Source organism: Dermacentor albipictus, chromosome 10, assembly GCF_038994185.2.
Source record: "Dermacentor albipictus isolate Rhodes 1998 colony chromosome 10, USDA_Dalb.pri_finalv2, whole genome shotgun sequence".
Classification (NCBI taxonomy): Eukaryota; Metazoa; Arthropoda; class Arachnida; order Ixodida; family Ixodidae; genus Dermacentor; species Dermacentor albipictus.
In genome coordinates, this window is record NC_091830.1 from 53,866,477 (window position 1) to 53,893,376 (window position 26,900).

The window sequence follows — 26,900 nt, forward strand, 5'->3', positions numbered from 1 at the left end:
CCAGACGTGCTTTAGAACTTCCAGCGTATAAGAAAATTCGTGTGTGGCATCATGAGGGGCCCTTTGTGTTGTCACCAATTGTAGCGCAACACACGCTCAAAAGCCGCATGTGCCCCGTCCCGGTGCATAGCGATACGTTGTGCGAAGTATACGCTCTATTTGATTTAATGCGCTGTACATTCACTGACAGGGCTTGCACCACGGCCGTCTCTTTCTCTATGGCGCATTGAAGCTTCGCCTCTCTGAAGGATTCCGAACGAGCAGAGCGTTGTAGGGGCGTTCAGAGAGGGCGTCGTCTTTGTTTCGCTGTATCATTGCGAAACTTTCTCTAGGCTTCGAATAATAGGGGCGCAAGACTCATCGCGAATAGTACCCACAGGCGCCGCCTGTAACCCTGGAGAATCGGCCGCACAGCGAGCCATCGCCGCATCCTCTCGACAGGTGCGTCCTTCAGCGACCTACGCGTTGGTCACACACTTCTCAGAATCTCAGAACGCGCCATTGTTCTCAGATGGCGTTTTGTAATTCAAAGCGTCAGCAACAGCACCCTCCACCCCTAACGTAATAGGCAGAACCGAAGGCCGCCTCAAAGATGAGCTCCGTCGGAGAGCTGAAAGAATGTAACCCCACCATAGAGATGAAAAATTTACGGAAACAATTAAAGCACTGGGTAAAAAAAAAACTGTTATTCCTTTCTCTGTCGTTGGAGAAAAAATTAGAAATGAAGTATAATTTATGCTGTCCCCTGCAAATATTCGTAGAAGGCGGATTCTGTATGCTGTAATGGTAAAAACAAAAACAAAATAATAACGTACTGTCCGTTTCTGTTGTTCGCTTGAGTAGAGACAAAAAATAAATTTAGTGGATCTGCTCCATTGAACGTGACGTGAAAAATCACGGCCCTAGCAATCCGTATCGATGGCTAACCAGTAAAACTGGAACGCGCGGCTCCGGCGTTTATCACAGGGTTTATGCCGACGGTTCATTAAACGACAGCTTGGTAAGCTGCCGGATCCTCGGTACGCAGTTGCTGCTTGCACTGGGCTGCACGAACCTGTTCTTGTGCCCGGGCTGCAGCATCGGCTCTGAGAGCACGAGCTCGTTCTCGGTTCTGCTCGCGGCGTTGCTGGTCGAAAGTTGCCTGACCCTCAGGAGTACGTATGACGCATGGCGTAACTATTTCGTAGCGGGAAACAAACTGCTACGCGAGCGCGCTCCGCTACCGACGGACAGCAACAACGTCACTACTGGCGCAGCTTATGCACACCACGTAGATAGTACAAGGCATTTTCGCTCAGCTTCATGAGGTCATTTTAGCGGGCCTGACTCCCATAGAATCTAACAGGGATGCTCCTGAGAAACCAACAGTGACTTTGACGTCACCGCTTTCATCAAGAAAGCCTTGTCAACAGAACTTTCGGGCCAGGTAGCGTGACGCCATCGATCGGAGTAAACTCGCCTTGTGCTATCTAGATGGTATTGGCTAATCTAGCGCATGTCTTTTCTCTTTTTTTTTTCGTACATGCGCATGGGGTAGCGCCGGAGGAGATTTCGGCGTACAGGCGACCGACAGACGGACGGACGGATGGACGGACGAATCGGCTAGCCTATATGGTGTGTACATTTATGCTTGTGTTTAAATTTGTGTTTCAAAGCACAAATTTTCAACAAATGAAGTATGAACGTTTCGAAGCACAAACACGTAAAAAGACAAACCTAGCTCACTAACTGCTCGGTATTGCTAGCGCTGCTTTCGCTTAGACATATTCGTTCCCAGAAAGGGAACTGTGTGTTCCTCTTTCTACAGACAATTTTGTTTAAACTTTACGCAGAAATTTTGAGGTTGAGATTATTGGAAATTCATTAGGTGCGGAAAAAGGAACGACTAAAGAACATGTTTTTTTCGAAAAAAATACTTCGAGGTTTCTTTTTAGGCCATTCGCGTCACTAGTGGTTCCACCGCAGCCAATGGAGCCTCTGCACCCTCACTGCTCGTAATCGTTGAGGCTTTCAACGACATCTCCTATTCGCGCAGCACCGTGGTTGCTGTTGCAGTGTGCTTGCGCTGGTACTACAGTTTCTGAATAGGTCTCGTTTATGTACGCAAATCTGTTAGCATAAGCCTGCACAATATACAGTCGTTTCATGGTGGTTGCGGAACACATGAGTTGTTCCAATAGACCCGACGCTTCATAAGTACTTTGAGAAAAAAAAACACGGAGGATTGCCGAGCGCTAAAACGGACGCGTTGCTTGCCGTCACCACAGGAATTCTAAACCACGTCAGTGTAGTAGCATGCACTTTGGAGTGGGACACGTGAACCTGAGCGCCAAGACAACGCTCTCTAACTTGTGCAAGGTTTTGTCGCACTCTTCCGACTGACAGCTGTGACGTCCGTGATTAATTTTTGGAGGTCACGAGAGGCAATACTGTAGCGGAGAAGATTGATTGTTGCTCGGTGATGAATAGACCATGGGAAATTGGCGTTAAGAGGTATGCAATTCTGTTCAGTACGAGCACTCAACTATTGCTGTTCTGTCGTCCCCGGTAGCACACATCGTCAGCACGGCCGGTGTTAGGCCCAGAGGCCTACTGTCATTCAGTTGTCGTTCGCAAGCGCTGACACTGAATTGAAGGGTTCGCTTGTTACCAAGCGGTGGACTGAATAGCAGTTTCCTGCTTTGCATTGCTCGAGGAAAAGACGGGCGAGAATGGAAGACACGAACGACAGGAGCGCGAACTCGCAGCTGGTATCCGCATTGAAAGCGACGGCCATTTGAAATAAACATGTCTGACAAGCTTCTTCTGGCTGTACAATTTTTTTGTCACTGCCAGAGACAAAAAGGCTGTTGCGCTGCTGCTCTTGTCTGGCTAAGTCTATACTGGCTTGCTGTTTTTTTTTTGGCAGTCAGTTGTTTCACAAGAGGGTGCTTCTTTGTGTCGAGATTGCCACTTCTGAATACAAATTTATGCTGAGCGCTACATACGGTGATGACTGTCTCATTACACAAACACTTAACAAGTATCCAACAAAATAGAGTTGATAAAAAGCTAGCAAACTTCAATTTATTTTTTTGTCCTACTTGTTTGCCAAAATGGCGTTTGACAAAGCGCGTGATTCTCTTGCGCTTGAAGCATTTTCTTGGGTAGCGTGCCCTTGCTAATAAAATTACTAAGACTAACTTTGAAGGTCATGCAAGTGTTTTTATACCGGCTTTTTCTCTCAAGAAGAAAAGTTAGGGGCCTGACATGAAATTCCAGTGAACGCAGGGGTGCAACGTTGATCAATGTGCACTTCACAGCTGCCTGTCTGGTGGCCATCGACATGCAATTGCAGCACGCCTGTATTCATGTTTGCTTCGCTGATCTGCCAATCACGAAGCTTAGAACTAGCGGTGCGGCTGTAGCCGTGGGAACGCACGTGCAGTGCGCATGCGGAGTGTTTCTCGATTGTTCGGTCTGCATGCCAGTGTTCATGTTTACTTCCCGTAAAAAAACGACAGATATTATATTTTCGGATGCTATACATTCAATAGGATCCACCAATACAGTTATGGTAAACAGAATTGCAACATTATAACATTTTGTTTATGGCACGCAAGTGCAAGAGGCACGGTGTCCCGGGCTCGGTGAGTCTTTGGACAGCTCTGACGTTTCATTTCAATCGCACGCGAAGTGAAGCTTGCTTCAGTGTGGCGCGTTCAAGCTACCGTGTGGACTACCAATATAGTGTTGCAACGCAGCATTTCCTCACAGGCAATGTGATGTGGTACGGGAGTAGTGCTACAGCAGTCATACCGCAGCCGCCTGTTCTGGTTCCAAGCAGAGCTTATCACCAGCTTATCTCGTTTGATGCTTGCGTTGCCACGGCACTTCAGCGTGATGAAACACACGATTCATAATTCGTAACTGCTAAAGTAACTGAAAAGAGGGGTTTTCTATAATACTCTTGCATTAATAATTATTGAAGTATGTGCAAAACTCAAGGTAAGCATTGACATTCAAGTAAGCGCTTGAAATAACCAGGATAAGCCCCGTTTCAAAATAACGAAGTTCTGTTGGAAGCGTAATACCTAAGGAAAATGGCTGTCTGGTATACAGAAATTTGAGGTGCTTATTAATGTATTGCAAGGTTGATTTGATCTTGGTTATCGATTCTATCGATAGTGCTGCCCCTTGCTCTGTCATGACTGCACAGCTTTCGATCAAGGCAAGTACACAGCACATAGTTAGTTTTCCTTTTATGTCGTTTCTACCTAGAAATTTGAGCAAGTAAGTTATGCTGTGTTTATTAATAGGCTGAGAAAAATCTTGCAAGCTCGCAAAAATGCACGCGAAAAAAACACGCCGTTTTTAGCCTCGAGGCTCATAATAAGGGTTACTTACACCAGAGAGCGAAAATGCTTTTATTTTAAGCTTCTAAAGCTGGCAATCAAGAGCACCCTGACAAAAATCAGTACAAAATTTCTGTGGTATTTCTGTTGACTATCTATTAGCATCAACAGATGTGGGACCTGTGTTTGAAAATGTTGGATGATTTCTACAAGGGCAGAGCCCAACGTCAGGAGTTGTGCTGTTACTTTACATTGGAGTGACGAGTACAAGGGGATGGCCCGTTTCGTGCATGCTTTTATGCGTTACTTTACACGTATTCGCAATGCGTTTCCCCGTGCTCATTATCGAGCGCCTTCGTCAGCCCCTTTGTGTGTATTGGTTTCAGTGTTCGCTTCTTCTGAACTTGTAGGTTTCCGTCCTCGTCTTCTGGCTTCAGGTTTTCCTCCTTTCTGTTGAGTCTTTTCAGACGGACGATTTTTGACCTCTAAAAGAGCAATGCCTCAAATAAATATTTATCGGCAAAGCGTAACACTTGTAAAAGACCTATAGATTTACGATGTCATAAATAAAACAGGAAACTGTTTAGTATAAGGATAAATCTGGCTCATTGGTGTTACAATACCAACTTGCCTGGCAATAATGCGGTGAGATATGGAAACGGATAGTTGATATCGCATTGTTTCTTCATTCTCTTTTTCTTTGCTGAAATCAATCGATGATGCGCTGTCGTGCCTGTAACGCCCTCCGTGTACCCTACTTACAAGAATTTCGTCCCTTTAACAATATCAGAAGCAGCATAAACGCTACCATTTCCATGCGGTAGCTCTGATTCTAAAGCCCACGTAGTAGAGATAAAGCTACGGCGAGTCGAGATCACTGGCAGTAAATAAAGTAATAGATACAGAAAATTTGACGTTGGACATACTTATATTTTTATCAACGCATTCATTCTGTGCTAAATTTACTGTGTCTGCTCCTTATGAGTACATATTTTTCCTTTACGTCAGTGTAGATTACTTCCGCTTTTCCTTCATACATGAAGCGTTTTTATCTTTACACATAAAGCCTTTTTATGCTTTTTGAGCTTTTGCTGTGAATTACCACTGTGAGGCTGCCAAAAATGTTGTGTAAGCTTACAGAAATCCGTTAAACCTGTAAATTGACATCTTTTGTCTTTTTATCCTGCATTTTTTATGTATACACATACTGAAATAAAATTTAATGGAATATATTTATTCACACGTGGCGCATGTAGACTCTATTGAGCACTGTAGAGCTTCGTTTGATTGTGCAAGCCAGCTCTTTAAACCTCCTAAAAGTGACTCACCTAAAGCCAAGCGCCACTACTGCCTAGGAGTAGTGAGCCTTTGCGTGAGATTGAACCCCAGTATGGTTTAGCATATGAGCCAATGTGATGTAAGGACATTTCAATAAAAGGTTGCTCCTACATTGCAATTTACATTGCGAACACGCCTGCATATTTTCAACGTCTGTTCAGTGCTCAGAAATATCCTTAGACTTAGAGAAAAACTACGTGATTGTTTTGCAGTGTTTTCCTCTATACATTGACTGCGGAACGTAACATTCAAACAAGAAATGCATACGCTACCATGGTTACTAGCGCTCATCTGAAAGCCTCCGAAAGATTCCAAGCACATCAGCAAAGATCACAGTCACTATTTCATATGCGCAATGACACTGTTTGGGTGTTTAATAAGTTGCAAAATTTTCTCTACCTATCTGGAAGAAACTTTACAGCGAATGATAAATTTTATATTTTTAAGCTTTGCACCAATGTACCTTCTTTATCATAACTACTCAGAAAGAATATTCCTATGTTAGGGCTTCAAAATTGCTAAATAGTTGGAGCTATTATGAGGAAATAATAGGTAACATGAACAATATGAATGATCAAGCTCCTTTTAGGAAGAAACCGGAATGTTGACACATTATTTGCACTTTGAACAAGTCTTCACAAAATAAGGTATAGCTGGTTGCTTCTTACCTTGAACGCGCTGGCCTTTTAACGAAACACCTATGTTCCAAATTAGGCAAACGCGCACATAATGCTCTTGTGCTGCAAGCATGGAAGATGGTGGGCCCCTAGTACACATTGAGGTAGGTGTACGGGCGAATACTGACTAATCCTAATTGTCAGAGATTCTTGTAACCTAATAAAGATTCAGCAGATATTCCTCCTATATTCAAAGTTTATGTTTTTGCATCCGGGTAGCGTACCTCGTGACGTTTTCTGACTAGAGGGTTTCGATTTCTCTCGCCTACACGGCAGCTGTAACGCCATTGTGCCTGTAAGCGGTTAAATGTATGAGGCATACAATTCTGTTTCTCAATGACTCTAACACAGTGAACATTTCATTAGGAAAATATTGCTGCTGCAAAGGAAGTGGACAACATTTAACGCAACAAATAGGGTCTCCTAATGGGTAGCCGGCAATGTTATATCGCTGTAGGGAAGCCTCCAAATCAGCGAACACCTTTTTCGAAGCTCTGATAAAAGACTCTATGGGAAAACAATGCCTTTGTTTTTACAAGAGTTTACATTTTGCCTGCCGGACGTTTTGATGTGCCTGTCCTGGCAAACTGTTCAAATGAGAAATAGTATTGTCTTCGGTAAGCTAAACTACAGGTCACCGTGTTGAATCGCTTGTATTTAAAGACATGAGTTATCTAAAAATTCTCACTCATTAAAATAAATTTCGATTCACCTACCATGACATTTCTTCCTGTAAAAGTCATATTCAAATAACCTATTCTTGTCTTGCCGACAGCCGCTGTAATAAAGCAGTCGGCGCATCACCCCTAACTTGTTTTTCTTGAATTCAAACCAGAGATCTTGGCAGGATCCACCACGCATAAGCCAAAACCTGCAGTTCCTTCGTGGTTGTTTTCGTATGAGCTTTGGTTTTGTTGCTTGCTTCGGTGCTGTAAGGAGAAAATAAAAGTACAGCAATAGGATAGAAAGTTGGGTGAGTTGGTACGGTTACATGACCTGGGATCGTAGCGCGAAGTGACACGGACAGAGATTAGACAGGACGAGCAGGTCGTCCTGCCTGCTTCTAGTCTCTCTCCGTTTCACTTAGCGCTACAATCCAAGAAAATAAAAGTACATTCGTATATTTTTATACAGTGAGCATCATTCTGCAAGCAGCAGCAAGACTCTACCAGCCATTGCGTCTTTTGTGAGAAAAATGGGCTGTATATTTTAATGAGATTAGCAGTCTTTGCCTATTTAAGGCATTTTCTTTCTGTCTGTCTGTCTGTCTGTCTGTCTGTCTGTCTGTCTGTCTGTCTGTCTGTCTGTCTGTCTGTCTGTCTGTCTGTCTGTCTGTCTGTCTGTCTGTCTGTCTGTCTGTCTGTCTGTCTGTCTGTCTGTCTGTCTGTCGGTCGGTCGGTCGGTCGGTCGGTCGGTCGGTCGGTCGGTCGGTCGGTCGGTCGGTCGGTCGGTCGGTCGGTCGGTCGGTCGGTCGGTCGGTCGGTCGGTCGGTCGGTCGGTCGGTCGGTCGGTCGGTCGGTCGGTCGATACAGCTGTCATTAATTCGCGATCATTCCTCCATTGCCTTGTCATTGTCATCATTGCTTCGTCGTCACACAGTCTCTGTGCCGCATTTGTTGTTGTACCATATTCGTCATTCCAGCTGTGTCATCACAGCATCATCGTCCTGGCGTAGTCATGCTGGCGTAGTTATATCACATACATCATACCATAAAACATTATTTCATTGTCGTCACGCCACTGTCCTACTTCCACCTTTGATACTCTATCGACGTCATTCCATCATCGTCACTCGCCCGGCGTCATACAGTCGTTATTATGCTGTGACGATGATGTCGACCTTGCCAAGCCAGGGCCACAGCATAGTGGCCCGATACTGGAGATAGTGTATGTCGCATGTAGGCAAAGCAAGCGAGGTAAGAGAATAGGCACTTTTGATTCTAAGTAAACGTGACATTTTAACTTGGAAAGGCTCACCACAAGGCTCTAGACTTACATGACAAACGTCTGCGCATTGCAGCACTGGTGAGTCGTGTTCGAAGCAGATGTACGCATATGACAGGCGTGTTCTGTTCACTACACACGATCACAATCATCCTCACAATGTCTCCTTTTCCATCCCCTTCTCACTTTACGCAGAGTAAAAAAAATGGCTGTGGCTTAGCTAAGGTTAAGCAGAGGATGCGAAGCATACTAGCCTTTATTTTAGTTGTTGAACCACTGTTTAGCCTGGTGAACTGCTGTTGCTTGGTTATATTTGGTTCGGCTAGACGAAGAAACAACTCATGCGTTACTCTGCTTCGCCTTCAAGAGTGGAACGCGATAGCGTTCCCGTCGACCCGCCAAGGGGTGTAAGACAATGGGCTACGGCGCAGCGACTACGCGCCCCGCATTGGACGCGGTGAGCGTCGAGCAACGCAGCGTTCGGCGGGGCAACGAAATGTGCGCCTGAGCAAGCGACGCACTCCTGAGCCTTAGAAACAGCTCGTTTCTAAGGCAACACCACATTCACTAGAGGCGCTTTTGTACCGCTTTGAAGCATCGTACTCGTGGCTCAGTGGTAGCGTGTCCGTCTCACACTCCGCAGACCCTGGTTCGATTCCCACCCAGCCCATCTTGCAAGAGTTGAGCCAAAGCCACCTAGAAAATCAGTCTCTGTAGCACGCCGCAACCTTCGCTTCTCATTCCAACGAGCAGCTGTCTCCAGGAGGCATCTCACCTCGTGAGTGTCTAGCAGAGGCAAGCGCAGCTGCTTATATACCGCCGCGACGCCGCGAGCGACGGCGCGAGTTGGAGCCCCGTTTCTCCTCCGTCGTGACGTCACGGTGTCACGTGGTATTGAAGGCGACACCGCCGCGCCTGAGGAGCTGGGTGGAGCTCTCGTAATATGCTTCGCATAAAAAAAAATATGTGGGTTTCACGTGCCAAAACCACTTTCTGGCTATTACGCATGCCGTACTGGAGGACTCCGGAAATTTCTGTCATCTGGGGTTCTCTAACGTGCACCTAAATCTAGACAAACGGGTGTTTTCGCATTTCGGCACCATCGAAATGCGGCCGCCATGGACGGGATTGAATCCCGCACCCTCATGCTCAGCAGCCCAACACCATAGCCACTGGGCAACCACGGCGGGTTACGCAAAGTAGCAGGTAAGAGGTCACTCATGTGTGTCGTTACACCACTTAAATGCTCATCGCATCACCGCTGACAGTTATCGTGAGATGGGTTCTTCCGCAATTTTTTCCTAGTTTACTGTTAGCTGCTCCGACCCGTCATGGTCACGGGAGGCTGTCAGCTTCACGAGAACGCAGACACCTCCTAAATCGACGGTATTCTGTGATGCCAAATCAGCGCTACAGGCGCTAAAATGCTTTTTAAAGAAAGGACCATACTACCTGCTGGTTCTGGAAATCGCCGAACTTCATCACAGTGCCGAGTTAAGTGGCCGTTGATCTCTTTTCAATGGGTGCCTAGTCATTGTGGTGTGATTAGCAATTAACTCGCTGACAGTGAGGCAAGATCTGCCTTTTCTTCCTCTGATGAGGTACGGATTGCCTGCTCGCGACCTGACACCAACTCCATGATCAAAGCACTCATGTAGGACCTTACAAAGGCATATAGAGCCCACGACGACAAAATTCACAGACGCCTACACATGATCGACCCAGAGAGTAAATTCTGTTTGCCCCCGAGGCTTACGTGGAGCAAAACGTCATTATTACACAGGATTCAGCTGGGCGTTGCTTTCACCCGTCGCTACGTGCACCTCAATGGCCAGTCGAACAGCCCTGATTGTAAACACTGCCAGATGCCAAAAAGACGGGAACACATTTATTTATTTATTTATTTCCTCAAAGGTCTTCTGTTGAAACATTACATGAGACATCATATTGCCCAGCGTATATGCTGGAGCAATGGACGTTAGAAAGCTTCCTAGACAGCGATGGCAGGCAACCACTGTCGGAGGAAGCTATCCTCGTCCCATGGCCTGACACTGCAACTTCAATGCGTGTAACTAAAGTGTTGTTGGAGTTTCTGCAGGACACCAAGCTCGACAAGCAGCTTTTGCACGGGGACTGTCTCAGGTACATAATCACTCACCATTTTTCTTATCATCATCATCATCCATCTATCCCAGTACTTTCACTCCCCTTCCCTCTTCCCCAACGCAAACTAGCATACTAGAGCGCACTAGCTCAGGTCGACCTCTCTGTCTTTCCTCTCAATAAATTCTATTTTCTTTTTCTCTTGATTTTCGACTGCTAATTGCGAGGTTGCGGCATCAAATCCTGCCCACGGAGGGTGAATTTCGATGGGGTCGTAATGCAAAATACTCCCGTGTACCGTTAATTGAGTGCACGCGAAAGTCCTTAAGGAGGGTGCAATTGTCCATAGCCCCCCGCCCCCTCCTACGGGTTGCCTCATAATGAGATTTTGGTTTCGGCACGTAAACTCGAAGAATTTACTGAAATTATCTGCTCCCTGTCGCCGCAAAATCTGTAAGTTTATTCATTTACAATTTATCTGTATCGCCCAAGATATTGCGCTGGAGCACGAGGTGGGTAGTATGAATTATAACTTATTAGAAATAACATACATTGTTATGCAAGATTTAATTTGTTACATACGCAGGCAACATCAGGCAGTATTTGTAACTTACACACAAGTACTTCTATAACACTTAGACACATTGGAACTGGAGAAATAATGTTGTCGGTCTTGAGATTGTCACATGGAAGGGAACAAAAGATGATAAACAGTTATTCTAAAAACGTCGTCAGGGAGCAGGTTTCATTCCGGTATTGCTCTCAAAATGTCAAAATGCCAAAAGTGTATGCTTTGCGCGGGCATTACAATATACACCATGAACTATTTGAACAAGATACATCGTATAACCGGTTGTAAGAGGTCTTGCTGATTGTTGGCCATCTTTCTTCATACTGCGAAGAAATTTGTGCCGTAATTCTAGCCTTTGTATAGTGAACAGTTTGTATCCCAATGTTTGTTTTTCGAAATACTTGAGAATGGACCATAATTACTACAAATCTAGCTGCTTGATTTTGCTTATTTTTCGCCTTGTCGTAAAATACTGTGGAAAAGGGTTCCATGATACAGAAGCACATCTTACGTATAAAAAGTAAAGTATTTGTTTTACGGATTGTTAAGCTTGCTTAAATTGTGTCATACATAGCATTGCACTCGCCCTTGTCACGGCAGAGCCAAATATTATGAGATATTTTTCGCTTGAAAAGAGCCAAAGAGGGGTAATGGGCATATAGAAAGGAAGTCAATAATTCAATTTTGTTTTTCTGTGAGCTGATTAAACATCTCAGGTAGTACAGTCTTTGGCTGATTGTCCTCTACTTCACCTGGTAAAGTAAGTGTTAATCACGCATACCTCTTATTTTTGTCTGAACTGCTTGATCACCTTTAAGACCTTACGTTCACCAAAGGGCTTTTAGTCGTGATGTGAATTTGAGCATACGCCGTGGATGCTTAGTGGCTGTGGTTTGAAAGCACTGGACATTGATGATGTGTAGTGTTTTATGGCGCAAGGGCCAGGTTTGGCCAAAGAGCGCCATGACAGGTGGTAATGTTGACGATGTGTTGTGGATGACGTGCACAATGATCTCATCATGGTAAATGAGATATGGCTGTAAAAGGGCCTAAAAACTTCCGCTGTAAGTGGAGTAGAATACATAGGTGCTAAAATAATGACGGTGACTAGGATGTGATGTGGGCTATGGCAATAAAGCACTGGACATTAGCTTCAGTCATGCTTCTATGATATTGGCATGGTAACTGGTGCGGACGACTCTGGGAGGACTTGTAACCTTTCCACATTGGTCAAAATTGCAACTTAGCCACCAGCTATATCTTCACTGGCAGTCGAGCTAAGGTTTTAGGACCGAAAGAGCAAGGCAATACATTTTTACATTTGGAGGAATCTCGCAAAAATAGAGCTTGTAAGCATTCCCTGTAGCTGTCGCACCTTTTCACGTCTTGCTAGATGTGCACGCTCAGTTTCAAAATGTTGCGCAAAATAGGTGAGTACTTCGACGATAAAAAGAAGCTGTGAAATCCTCAGAGGAAGTGGCGGACGAAGCAAATGTGGACGTCGCCTTTTGCAGTTGGCTCTGAGAGGGCTCTATCATGGTTCCCGGTTGCAATTTGGTGGTAGGGACAGTGAAAAGATGTCACTGAAGGAGGTGGCACGAAAAAAGATATCAAAGGTGTCATCACAGCATGACACAGATATCTTAGGAATTCCTGTTTCAAAGATGTCAAAACCTCGGTGAATTTCCTATTCAATGAGGTTCACCAGCTACTGCCAAAGTAGCTGCCGCTACTTTGGCAGTAGCGGCAGCATCTGACGCATGTCCGCTGAAACACGTTTTTGAAATATTACAGGTACGGTGGCTTCTGCCTCGTCTACAAACTTTACCCGTGGAATCGTCGGGCGCTCGTCGCAAGACTGTGGTGCCCGTGCCCCGTCTTTGGCCTACCCCGGTTTCAAGCACTCAACTTTACTCCCGGTTTCTTCTGCCACTTGCAGCCTCATCGCCGATACTGTGAGCCCATACCGCCGCGCGGATTTCCCTGCCATAGATCTACTATCAACGCACATTCCGAAGCGCCCCCCGGACCAGTGGCTATATCAAGTCCTGACAACCGTTCTCCTGCGCACTTTGGCAGTAGCGGCAGCATCTGACGCATGTCCGCTGAAACACGTTTTTGAAATATTACAGGTACGGTGGCTTCTGCCTCGTCTACAAACTTTACCCGTGGAATCGTCGGGCGCTCGTCGCAAGACTGTGGTGCCCGTGCCCCGTCTTTGGCCTACCCCGGTTTCAAGCACTCAACTTTACTCCCGGTTTCTTCTGCCACTTGCAGCCTCATCGCCGATACTGTGAGCCCATACCGCCGCGCGGATTTCCCTGCCATAGATCTACTATCAACGCACATTCCGAAGCGCCCCCTGGACCAGTGGCTATATCAAGTCCTGACAACCGTTCTCCTGCGCACTTTGGCAGTAGCGGCAGCATCTGACGCATGTCCGCTGAAACACGTTTTTGAAATATTACAGGTTGGTGGTTTTCCATCAGTTACCTTTTGTATGTGCTAGCCGCTGCTGCCAACGCTGCTTGAGATTTACGAGTGTTACTAGTACCTGTTGAAATGTCGCGTTGTTGTGTGTGCCGCTCCGCGGTGCCTGACAATGGCTTGTACATGACTTGCTGTGAGTGCAAATTCAAATTTCATTTTGGTTCGTGCTCCGGTATATCGGAAGAAGCTTTTACTGGAAAGCGCGACACGTCTAAGAAGGCATGGAAATGTGAGACATGTCGGGGGGTGGGACAAGGGGCGGATGCTGAAATTGAGCGGCACACGCCGCAGAGAGACATAGCAGTTCGACTTCTAGCAATCGAAACCAAGCTAGATACCCTTTTGGATCTGCCAATCAAACTGGTGGAACTAGAATCGTCTGTGCAACATATTTCTGACAAATTCGATGAATTTCAGACGAGGCTGCAGGCTCAGGAAAAAGTTACCACACAACTATCAAACAGAGTTGACCAACTTGAACATGCAGATTCGAGCAGTGAATTGTCTCAAATCAAACGGGATCTGGATAACCTTGAATGCCGTAGCCGCAGGTTAAATATTGAAGTACACGGTATTACTGAAAGCGAGAACGAAGACCTAATGTTGAAGGTAAACGAAGTCGCGATGCAAATTAAGCTTCCACTATTGAACAAGAGTGATGTTATGGCTATACACAGACTTCCCGCTAAACCAGGCAAAACACGGGCGATCATTAATGAGAGCAGCATTCCGGGCAAGTTGGTAATCCATTGCTTAAAAGTTATTGCGCGACATAAAAAACGACACGGACGTGAAAGAAGACGACACACCAAGCGCAAACTTTCAACTAAGTTTATTGTGCCACTGCGTCATTTTATACATGGCATGCACGTAGATCGCGCATGCGCTTACACGGAAATGAAGTGCGAAATCATGTAACATGGTTACGTGTCGTGTGATGCCGCGTCCAAGTAACGTAATTCCTTTTCTGTGAGAGCTAGAGACGGGAAGCTGACACACGCATCACCCAATTTTGCGATCATCTGTGCTTCAAACATCTCACGGATGAGCTGCGTGCTGCCACGGGAAACAATCGTACATTGATCCTCAAGAGGCTTGCACCCATGATCGCGACAGTGGATCGCCAAGAAACCGCCAGAGCCGTTTTTAACATTGTTACTGTGCTCACGGAGCCGATCATTGAGGCAACGCCCAGTTTGTCCTATGTATTTCTTGCCACATGAAAGCGGAAGGCTGTACACCACCCGGTGTACACACTCGACAAACTTTTTTCGGTGATGCTTTCTGCATTTATCGGAAGGGACCGCATTCGGATCCGTCAGCCTGCAAAGCCTGCCGAGCTTGTCGGGAGCAGAAAAAACAACTCTTACATTCGCTCTTTGGGCAATCTTTTTCAAGTTGTGGGAAATCCCGTGCATGTAGGGTATGACACTAACTTTAGGGCGTGTGCCAGGAGGAGCATCGGCAACTGACTTTTGCGTACTGGATCGCGCTTCTCTTAAGATGCGTTCCGCGACAGACACTAGCACCACCCTGGGATATCCAGCCAAGGACAACCGTAAAGTTTGCGCTTCCAAGCTTGCGTCCACAACATGGCAGCAAGACTTGCTAAGGGCATTCTTGAAGCACAAACTGACAATGGCCCGCTTAACAAGCTTGGAATGTGCGGACGTATACGGCAGAAGTGGTTTGTTGGCTCGCGGCTCGTACGACCAACACGTGTGGCAGTCCTGAAAATTCAGGCGAAGATCAAGAAAACGAAGAGACCTATCTGCCGGCAGCTCATGAGTAGTTTGAAGGGGGGCTAAGCACTTCTGAAACGTTTCTAACGCTTTCTTAGCTTCCAGAATGAAGGCATCAGAAGAGCAGTCAATGAAAATTAAAAAGTCATCAACGTATCTAAATGTTTTAAAAACTGCAGTGCCTTGCACTTGGAAAGAAATGTCATGGTCTAAACAGGATAAAAACAAGTCACTAAGAATGGGAGCAATGCAAGAGCCAATACAAATTCCGCTCTTCTGCAAAAAACATTGGTTATCCCAAGTGATAAAGGTGGAATTAAGATAAATCTGTAAAAGTTCTAAAAATTGACTGCAAGACATGCCGGCCTCACTCTGGAAGGAAACAGCACCATACTTATCTATACATTGCTCAACACAGGACAGTACGCTTCTATGCGGCAAGGAATAATAAAGATCCTTTACATCAATGGAAAACGCCTGAAGACCGCGGTCAGAATGTGACTTCAAAAATTCAATCACAGTTTCTGAGCTCTTAACGAGGAAAGGGTCGCTGACAGGCAGAAGGCCCAACTTTTGTTGTAAAAACACTGCCAACGGCTTTTGCCAAGTATCAATTTCTGACACAATAACCCGTAACGGAACACCGGGTTTATGCGTTTTGGCACTGAAGAAAACTTGTAGGTGATCTCGCTTGCTGTTTTCAAAGGCCTTGGTTAATTTTTGCAGGTTAAGTCTGTTGCACATGCGCTTTGCCACAGCCTTTACCTTGGCCAGCGACACATCCCTATGACAGTTAAACGTGGCACTGATGGCTTCTAGAGCCTTGGCGTTAAAGTCTTGAGCAGGTAACACAGCAAAACCGCCTTCTTTGTCGGCAGGAATTACACGCAGCGCACTGTCCACTAGAGAAGAGGCCACCCGATTCACCGAAATCCTCGCCTTCGGTTGCTTGTGTCTTTGTAGTACATCCACACCTTCCGATACGATACGGCCTACCTCGTGGTCTGGGACGAGCCTTGAGACATCTCGAACGTAGGACAGAAGTTCTCTGGGGGGCCTTTTGGTTTGGATGGCAAACTTCGGCCCGAGAGATAGGACTTCTCGAATATCTTCAGGCAAAGCAACAGACTCTGGAATGTGGACGAGGTTCTGCGGGGCCGACCGCTTCTTTTGTGGCTGCTGTTCTCGGAGTCTGCGTAATTGTTGCTGCCAAAGGAATTCAGTTGTCTGATCCGCCAACCGAAAGTACTGGCGATGCAGACCATAATCTGTGTAGCGCCCTGCGCCGCTCTGAAGTTGTACCGAAAGGTACTGCCTGTAGAGTCGCGCTTGGTGGTTCCACTCGGATCGAAGGATCTTGCAGATTCTGGCAGAGTGTCCCGCTGAAGGAAGGCGGACCAGACAACTGAATTCCTTTGGCAGCAACAATTACGTAGACTCCGAGAACAGCAGCCACAAAAGAAGCGGTCGGCCCCGCAGAACCTCGTCCACATTCCAGAGTCTGTTGCTTTGCCTGAAGATATTCGAGAAGTCCTATCTCTCGGGCCGAAGTTTGCCATCCAAACCAAAAGGCCCCCCAGAGAACTTCTGTCCTACGTTCGAGATGTCTCAAGGCTCGTCCCAGACCACGAGGTAGGCCGTATCGTATAGGAAGGTGTGGATGTACTACAAAGACACAAGCAACCGAAGGCGAGGATTTCGGTGAATCGGGTGGCCTCTTCTCTAGTGGACAGTGCGCTGTGTGTAATTCCTGCCGACAAAGAAGGCGGTTTTGCTGTGTTACCTGCTCAAGACTTTAACGCCAAGGCTCTAGAAGCCATCAGTGCCACGTTTAACTGTCATAGAGATGTGTCGCTGGCCAAGGTAAAGGCTGTGGCAAAGCGCATGTGCAACAGACTTAACCTGCAAAAATTAACCAAGGCCTTTGAAAACAGCAAGCGAGATCACCTACAAGTTTTCTTCAGTGCCAAAACGCATAAACCCGGTGTTCCGTTACGGGTTATTGTGTCAGAAATTGATACTTGGCAAAAGCCGTTGGCAGTGTTTTTACAACAAAAGTTGGGCCTTCTGCCTGTCAGCGACCCTTTCCTCGTTAAGAGCTCAGAAACTGTGATTGAATTTTTGAAGTCACATTCTGACCGTGGTCTTCAGGCGTTTTCCATTGATGTAAAGGATCTTTATTATTCCTTGCCGCATAGAAGCGTACTGTCCTGTGTTGAGCAATGTATAGATAAGTATGGTGCTGTTTCCTTCCAGAGTGAGGCCGGCATGTCTTGCAGTCAATTTTTAGAACTTTTACAGATTTATCTTAATTCCACCTTTATCACTTGGGATAACCAATGTTTTTTGCAGAAGAGCGGAATTTGTATTGGCTCTTGCATTGCTCCCATTCTTAGTGACTTGTTTTTATCCTGTTTAGACCATGACATTTCTTTCCAAGTGCACGGCACTGCAGTTCTTAAAACATTTAGATACGTTGATGACTTTTTAATTTTCATTGACTGCTCTTCTGATGCCTTCATTCTGGAAGCTAAGAAAGCGTTAGAAACGTTTCAGAAGTGCTTAGCCCCCCTTCAAACTACTCATGAGCTGCCGGCAGATAGGTCTCTTCGTTTTCTTGATCTTCGCCTGAATTTTCAGGACTGCCACACGTGTTGGTCGTACGAGCCGCGAGCCAACAAACCACTTCTGCCGTATACGTCCGCACATTCCAAGCTTGTTAAGCGGGCCATTGTCAGTTTGTGCTTCAAGAATGCCCTTAGCAAGTCTTGCTGCCATGTTGTGGACGCAAGCTTGGAAGCGCAAACTTTACGGTTGTCCTTGGCTGGATATCCCAGGGTGGTGCTAGTGTCTGTCGCGGAACGCATCTTAAGAGAAGCGCGATCCAGTACGCAAAAGTCAGTTGCCGATGCCCCTCCTGGCACACGCCCTAAAGTTAGTGTCATACCCTACATGCACGGGATTTCCCACAACTTGAAAAAGATTGCCCAAAGAGCGAATGTAAGAGTTGTTTTTTCTGCTCCCGACAAGCTCGGCAGGCTTTGCAGGCTGACGGATCCGAATGCCGACCCTTCCGATAAATGCAGAAAGCATCACCGAAAAAAGTTTGTCGAGTGTGTACACCGGGTGGTGTACAGCCTTCCGCTTTCATGTGGCAAGAAATACATAGGACAAACTGGGCGTTGCCTGAATGATCGGCTCCGTGAGCACAGTAACAATGTTAAAAACGGCTCTGGCGGTTTCTTGGCGATCCACTGTCGCGATCATGGGTGCAAACCTCTTGAGGATCAATGTACGATTGTTTCCCGTGGCAGCACGCAGCTCATCCGTGAGATATCTGAAGCACAGATGATCGCAAAATTGGGTGATGCGTGTGTCAGCTTCCCGTCTCTAGCTCTCACAGAAAAGGAATTACGTTACTTGGACGCGGCATCACACGACACGTAACCATGTTACATGATTTCGCACTTCATTTCCGTGTAAGCGCATGCGCGATCTACGTGCATGCCATGTATAAAATGACGCAGTGGCACAATAAACTTAGTTGAAAGTTTGCGCTTGGTGTGTCGTCTTCTTTCACGTCCGTGTCGTTTTTTATGTCGCGCAATAACTTTTAAGCAAGGCGATCATTATCCGTTTTGTTCACCAGGAACTTCGCGATTCCTGGCTTGCTAACAAGAAGCAACTAAAGGATCATGGGCACGTGTTTTGCTGTGAAAATATGACACGGCTATCACGTGATATTTTATCAAAGACGAAGGAATGGGCCCAGACCTCAGGATACGCATACGTCTGGCACTCAAACGGTAAAGTTTTGGTGCGAAAAAGGAGCGGCGACCGAGCTGTTGTCATACGCGACGAGGAGGATCTGGCCAGTCTTACAGCCTCGAAGTGATGGCGGCATACGTGATAGCAAAAGATGTGTTATGTTTACTAAACCACAATGGCGACCCTGGAATTCCAATTTTCTGGGGATGTCGCGTCGTTAAAGAACCAATGTCCACTTTCAATATTTTATTTTAATTTGCGAAGTTTGAGAAATAAGTTTGATGAAGTCAGTTTGTATCTGTCTGAACTGCAACACTGCTTCGATTTGCTTTGTTTTAGTGAAACGTGGTTTACATCAGAGGATGAATGCGCTTCTATTTTTGGATATGACTGTATCTCTGTTTACCGAACGAAAAAACTAGGAGGAGGAATTGCTATTTATGTCCGTTCTGGTTTGTCGTACAGTATAATCCCCGAGCTCAAGATTGTTAACGAATGCTATGAATGTATTGGTCTTCAGTGCATGAACACCTTGATTTCGCTAGTGTACCGCCCGCCATCTGGATCCATGTGCAAGTTCTTAGAATTTACTGAAAAATTATTAGAACTCAGCACCGAACTTAAACTCGAAACAATATTAATGGGCGATTTTAATATAGATGCTTGCCCAGACAACCTAGAATATACGCGTTTTCAGGAAACTTTTGAATCATACGGGTGTTCAAATGTCATCAACGTGCCTACTCGCATCACACCTACAAGCCAGACAACACTTGACCTCTGTGTGACGAGTTTTTCTGCTGAATATGTAAGGGCAGGAGTCTTGATGTGCGATCTTAGTGATCACTTGCCTATATACTGTCTGCTACCTCATAGACAGCCATCCAATATATGCCCTGAAAGCTTAAAAAGAATTTATTCAGAACAAAGTGTTAAGAAATTTGTTGAACTAGTCTCTGGTTATCGGTGGGACGAAGTGACCGCGGAAACTGATGTAAACAAGGCTTACGATGTTTTTATATCTACCTTCACGTTGTTATACAACAGATGTTTCCCACTTAAGAAGTTTAAAAAACACAACAAGGCTAGAAAGCCTTGGATAACTCGTGACCTCTATAACAGGATAAAATGTCGTAACAAGCTCTTCCAAATCTTTTTGAGTAGCAGAAGCGAAGATGACTTTCGGTCTTTCAAATCTGAGCGTAACAAATTGAATTCCGATATTAAACGCTCTAAACAAGAATATTACGCGAACAAGTTTTTTGCTATCATGGGAAATTCAAATCTCATGTGGAAAGCGATCAATGAAGTAATTAACAAAGGCGCTATCGCAAGAAAAGTTGCATTTCAGCATAGTGAATTGTCAGATATTGAGGTTGCAAATACTTTTAATTCTCATTTTATTGACGCTGGTGCGTCCTCACAAAATGATACACCAGTCTCTTGCACGGAATATATATTTAATCGATGTTCTTCTACGCTGTTCTTGGCGCCTACTGAGCAGCACGAGATACAGACAATAATTTTATCGTTGAAAGACAGTTGTGCTTCAGGTGAAGATGATATAAAAGTGAAGCCGTTGAAAGCCGTCAGTGAAATTGTAAGCACGCCTCTTTCACATATCTGTAACCTAATTCTTTCTAACGGTGTGTTTCCAGATAGGATGAAGCTAGCCCGAGTGGCTGTCATTCATAAGAGTGGCCCAGTTAACGACATGAATAACTACAGGCCAATATCCGTTCTTTCTGTCTTCGCGAAAATTGCTGAGCATGTAATTAATAGAAGACTTTGTCAGTTTCTAAACACGTATAACATAATAGCTCAGGAGCAATATGGTTTCTGTAAGGCTAAATCTTCAGAAACCGCTTTACTTGAAATAAAGGAACAAATCCTTGACAACATAGAAAACCGAATGTTAACTCTAGGTATCTTTCTAGATTTTAGGAAGGCCTTCGATTGCGTGCAACACGATGTCCTTTTGGAAAAGCTACCTCTTTATGGAATTCGTGGTGTCGCATTATCCTTAATAAAAAGCTATCTGACCTCTAGAACACAGTACACAACAATAAATGGAGTTAGTTCCGAAATCCAGCACATTAAGTACGGCGTGCCGCAAGGATCCGTCTTGGGGCCTGTTTTATTTTTACTCTATATTAATGATATTGTCAATATTCAAGGCTGTTCCAATATTATATTATACGCGGATGATACTAACGTTTTCTTCTCAGGAAGGGAAATAGGTAATCTTTTTGAGCAAGCTAACATCTGGTTACAGCAACTAAGCTTGTGGCTAAATGCGAATAAACTCCAATTAAACATAACTAAAACTAAGTATCTAGTGTTTAAATCAAAAGGAACAATAATCCACCCTCAGATAACACTCCAGTTTCAGAAGGTCAACCTCGAACAGGCAACAACAGCCAGATTTTTAGGAGTTATATTCCATGAAAATATGTCCTGGTCACCGCACGTAGACGTTCTTAGAAAAAATATCGCTCGTGCTGTCGGTGTGCTAAATAGGTTGCGATATTTGCTACCGATAAATGTGAAGCGCAATATTTACAACGCGCTTATACATTCTCGATTAACGTATTGTTTGCTAGTTTGGTCAACCACTACACAAACTAACTTAAAATCAATTCAAACACTCCAAAACCGCGCACTGCGCGCGATAGGTAACTTAGAACGTACTGATACCACTAAACTATACTATAACAAATACAAAATATTAACAGCATCAAAACTTCACACTTACAAATTATTCCTCGAAATTTCACGGCAATTCTGGGAAGACAAATGTTCCTTCCAAAGTAAATACCATGGCAGAACGACAAATTATAACCTCAGAAAAACTCTGATAGGAAAACCACGTTGCAGAACGAAATACGGAGATCAAAAACTAGCAGTTCAACTTCCTAACCTTCTAAACGACTACCCCTTGGTATTGGACCTGCTAAATTCTGGAATATCAAAGCAAAGCTTTAAGAAAACGGTAAAAGAATTGTTACTATCCGAAGACTAATAGAAATGTTGAACTACAGGTATAGAAAATTTTGTTCATGTTTCTTGTTGTTGTTTTTAGAAAACTGTGTAAACTTTAACCTTTCAGCTACAGGTGTGGAAAATTTCGTACATACTTTTTTTTGTCGTTGTTGTGCTTCAATTGATTAGAAAACTGTATAAACTTTAACTTTTTTTTTCTTTCTTCTTACGCGAATTGTGTACTCAAGTGTTGAAAATGTGTACTACTTTAATTTCATGTGTGACCTCCTGAAAGCCTGCCACTGCCATGTTGCTGCCAATGTACGGGTGGCACGGCCTAGTCAGGCAAATGTTTTGCCTTTAGCCGTGTCCCCTAAGACAATCTGTTCATTGTCTTAAATAAATCAATAAAGAAAGAAAGAAAGAAAGAAAATGTCCGAAGAAGTAGTGGTGGACTCTGAAATATTGTCGACCAGCTAAGGTTCTCGAATTTAGTGTAGTAGAATGGTATTCCACGTATGGGGGGGCGGGCATTCATCCCCCCTTACGCGATGCTGCTGCGATTCTGTATGAGCGCTTGTGGCAGAGCCACCCAGCTCATTGGGAGGGTGGGAGGGTGACTTGATCTTCCAGCCTCTTTTATCTACTTCAAGCAAAATGAGAGTAGTTGGTCCGACTGCTAGTTTGGTAAAGGAAAACATCGAGGCCGCAAAATGAGAAACTAGTCTCATTCAGAAACTTAGATGCCCATCGAGGTACTCTCTGAGAGTGGTTAATTGCAGAATTCAAGTAAAATTAGATATACAACAATATCAGTGCAATCAGAATGTGGCGCTGAACCTTTTCACACCTTAGCATAGCTGGGAGTGCCGTAACGAGACCCCAGCGCCCTATGCAAAAATTAGTCAAGCACGGTAATACAAGTCAAAGTAAACGTTGCACAAACGATCGATGGATTTGTGACTAATGCTGTGCAGCTATTATTTCAACTACGAAAATGCACAGCGTGATTTCTTCGAGGCTTTCTCTTAAACTTTCTAAAACAACTAACTCTGCTCCTTTTGCACGAGAGGTACGCCGACCACGTACATATTCATTCTGATGGATCAGCAACTCTCCAGTGTTCCTCTGGAGCCGTGGTTTTCCCAACGAAAGCCACCCCCATCAGTTTCAAGACATGTCACCCAATGACCGCGATGACTGCGGAACTTTCAGCTCTTCGCGCTGCACTTCGTCTCGTCAGCCAAGAACAACCTCGAAGATGGTCAATATTCAGTGACTCGAAGGCAGCACTGCAGTCTTTGCAATCAGCCCTGCGACCTGGACCACAGGAGCAGCTGGTATTCGAGATTAGAGAACCAATCCATACCTTGACTGAGAAAGGACACCACGTGACATTTCAGTGGCTTCCAAGTCACTGCGGCGTCATAGGGAAAGAACACGCCGATAGCGCTGCTCGGTCGGCTCTTCAAGGTGACGAAGAGGAGCCGATACCATTATCAAAGACAGATGCCGCTAGAAAGCTTCAAATGCTCAGCCGTGATATCACGTTCTCCTTGTGGAATGCAGGAAGTTTTCAAAACAACCAGCTGCTGAACCTTAACTCTTCTCTACGCCTTTGCGTTCCAGCTGGACACTGCCGTCGCGAAGCTACCCCGCTTTGTCGAATATGGCTAGGGGTGGCGTTCACCAAGTCTTTTGCTTTCCGAATCGGATGGGCCGACGACGCCTCTTGTGATGACTGAGGTGACGAGGAGACTCTTCAACACCTTCTCTTTGACTGTCCTCACTAAAATTGAGAGACGATCGCTCGCAAACGCGATAGCACGCTTTGACCGAAGACCTCTAACAGATGAACTTATTTTAAAATGCCGTCATCACAAGCCATCGCAGCAGAGGGCGACGAGAGCACTGTTGCAGTTTTTAAGGGCAACAGAATTGGACAAGCAGCTGTAGCATGAACAGATGGTTCATAGTGCTGCAAGTGCTACTGTGCTGTGCGGTGATAGTGCCCGACTGTGATTGCATGCCTGTGCTCCTTTCTTTCTGTATCTCTACTTTGTTATCACTTTACCTCCCCCTCCCCTTTTTCCCCAGTGTAGGGTAGCAAACCGGATCTTCCTCTCTGGTTAAGCTCCCTGCCTTTCCCCTTTCCTCTGTCTCTCTTAAACTTTCTGCAAGCTATGCGTGTCTGACATTAGAAACTTCATAATGGTTTGCACCATGAAAAGTAAAGTAAAAATGCATGTTTCTCACAACTTATTAGTTAAGCAACTATAAACTGGTTCCTTGCCTGTACTTACGCATTGGACAGGTAGTAGTGCATTCTTCATGAGTGTCAAATCGGTTAGGGCATTCATGACAAACGAAGCCTTTTTCGCATTTACTGGTTTCATTGCTATAGCTCCAGCTCAAGAGGATGGTCGCGCAGCCTTCCACTGTTGTTTCCGTCAAACATCTTTCGTTTGGTCCTTGGGTATCTGAGTAGAGCAAAAACGCAGGATGCATTTGAATCATTTGGAGTAGGCGCTATTCGGAATACGAATATCCGAGGTTGACTGACGAGGAAAACACCTCTTTTGTCAAAAGCACCTGAGCTCAAATTCTGTGATAAAATAACTAGCAATAACCTCAACGTTCATGTAACACCCCTGTTTTTCTAATGAGGCGGAGACAACTCTTATACAACTTGCATCAAAAGCATATGAAACATCGCATTTGTGAATGTCCTACCTGCGGATGTGACAATATTTTTCTTTATATGGAATGCTGAGGAAAATAGAAATGTTCAAGAAGTCTGACTGCAAGTTGGATCGCGTACAGTGGTTCACTCTTGAATAGAGGCATGCAAACGAGCATGAATGCACTTCACTTAAGATTAATTTTATAACGTTCTCTCACCTTTTTTGCCAGCGCTAGCAAGGTGCGATGGAATGACACATATGCCAAAAAGAAGATATAGTACGGCAGCATGGCCCATTACAACTGTTGGTAATATCCGAGTGCGTGGGAGAGTCGTGGGACATCAACTTTTCGTTCTCCCTCACAAAAAGAAAAGTCGCCGTAAACCAGGTTCTAATAAACAAAGCTCACACAAAGCTTTGTACTTCTGACGCTCCCAACGCTATGGACTTTCCTAGCAAATGAGTTGATGTAGAATAGTGCAGGTTATGACGAGTAAAAGCGGGCGAAGCGCCACAGCATTGTGTTATACCCGTTGTGTCTGGCTCTGTCCAAAGCTGGGAAGTTTCGCAGCAGCTGTTTTGCGATAAAAGCGGTAAAAGCGATCTCTTATTTCAGTTGACCAGCTTGACGGACAGCATGAATGGCATGGTGCGCACAAGACAACGTTGCGTAGTGCGCAGGTGCCCAGAAGGAACGTTGCGGCACAACGTGGCCACAACGTTCCTTCTCCATCATTGTCAGTGTACGTCATGCAACCGGCCGTTTTGAGTATTACGAGGCAGCATTGCGAGGTGCTGCACAAATCTTGTGAGACTTCGTATGGCGCATGTTATACTCATGCAGGCGTTTTCAGGCATTCTCATGAGTAATTTATTATAATTTGGTAAACTACATGAATCCAAATGAAAAAGCCTGCACGGCCATCGTTTTGTTGAGAAATCCAGATTGTAGATACATTTGTAATACCCAATGCCACGTAGAAAGAAGGCATTTTCGTAATTTTGTTTACGCGTATATGCTGTTGTCTTATTCATTACCATGGTGTGTTCATACGTATTAGTGGCCACATGTAAATATGAAGGCCTCTCCTTGAAGTCTTGTTACACTTTCCTGGAATTAGCAGCCACATTCTTTCTTCAGATTCTTTGATCTCACCACGCTAAAGTAGCACTAAGGGGAAACCTGACGTAACTCTTATGGAAGCAACGTGAAGTTTCATTGAAGAAACCTGAGATTTTATGGAAATATTGCCCTGTGTTTGTATTCATGTTTCAACCTAAGTAGCACAGCGGAAACGTAAACGTAGATGAGGCCGAAAGAAACAAACAGGCTGGCACTGAACTGACATGCAAATGAAAGATTTAATAAAAACGATACAATTTTTTTACATGCACGAACAAGGAAAAGAAGCACTGAAAACACAGCTGCGCTGTTGCCACTATTCTTTCTTCGAATTCTCCTGTTTGCTTGGGCTACGATAAATAAAATGAAGCTATATTAATTTGCCAAATGTCGGTTCTACTCGAATGTACACTTGTGTTCCTATGTACGCCAGAAACGTGGTGAAGATGTCTGTGAGATTACATCTGAGGTGACCTGTATCAGCACTTCCCAACATTTATCCCGTTTGATTTATTTAATATATACCGCAGACATTTCACATAAGACCAAGCCGGAAAGGATATTTTTGTAAAGTAACTAATAAAGGAACAGACATGTCAGTAGTGATACAGCTCGCCAATAAGACAAAGACAGCAAGACAATGAAACGAAGCCAGCAATACAACCGTAACGACTGAATGTGCAGACGTAAAATATACAAAGCAAGTCCACAGCAGTTAGGAGGATTCGTAACAAAAATCTTCAAAAATATTAAGGTGTGCCTGCATCAAGGAATACCACTCTCCACTCCCTCCTTCCTGAAATATCATTGGAGAATCAAGAAAAAAGTAGCTAGCACTCTTTAAGAGTATTCGAAAGTAATAACGGCCTATTTAAAGTCATTACATTCAAGTTTTGTTCGCAGAAAGTAGATTAACTTATGCCCATTAGATTTGACATACTGCGAAGTACGCTTTCCGTTGAGCTGGGGGCGGCTGTTTCTTGTTGAGAATCGCCGCAAGAAATGCAGCATGGCATCTGAGGTCATGCTGCATTCCTTGCATACTTACAAGAAATTTTTTTGTTTTCGACTGGAAATGACCTGTCTATTTCCTTCCAATAGTAAATGTTTCAACCAAGTCCACAAGGTAATTTTCAAGTGCCGT

The 26,900-nt window shown here is 44.8% G+C and overlaps 2 long non-coding RNA genes across 2 annotated transcripts in view; one reads left to right on the forward strand and one right to left on the reverse strand.

Annotated features, from left to right (window-relative positions):
- The window catches only part of LOC139050969 (uncharacterized), a 63,370-nt gene that overhangs the window by 5,322 nt on the left and 31,148 nt on the right, over nt 1–26,900 (forward strand). The window contains exon 2 of the long non-coding RNA XR_011509168.1: nt 1,538–1,614. This is a non-coding gene — a long non-coding RNA (uncharacterized lncRNA). The remainder of the gene's footprint in view (nt 1–1,537; nt 1,615–26,900) is intronic.
- Nucleotides 4,388–25,172, reverse strand: LOC135907627 (uncharacterized). The gene is made up of 4 exons (XR_010566078.2): nt 24,851–25,172; nt 24,253–24,429; nt 7,066–7,278; nt 4,388–4,819 (listed from the first exon to the last, which is right to left on the reverse strand). It is a non-coding gene; the product is annotated as an uncharacterized lncRNA (long non-coding RNA).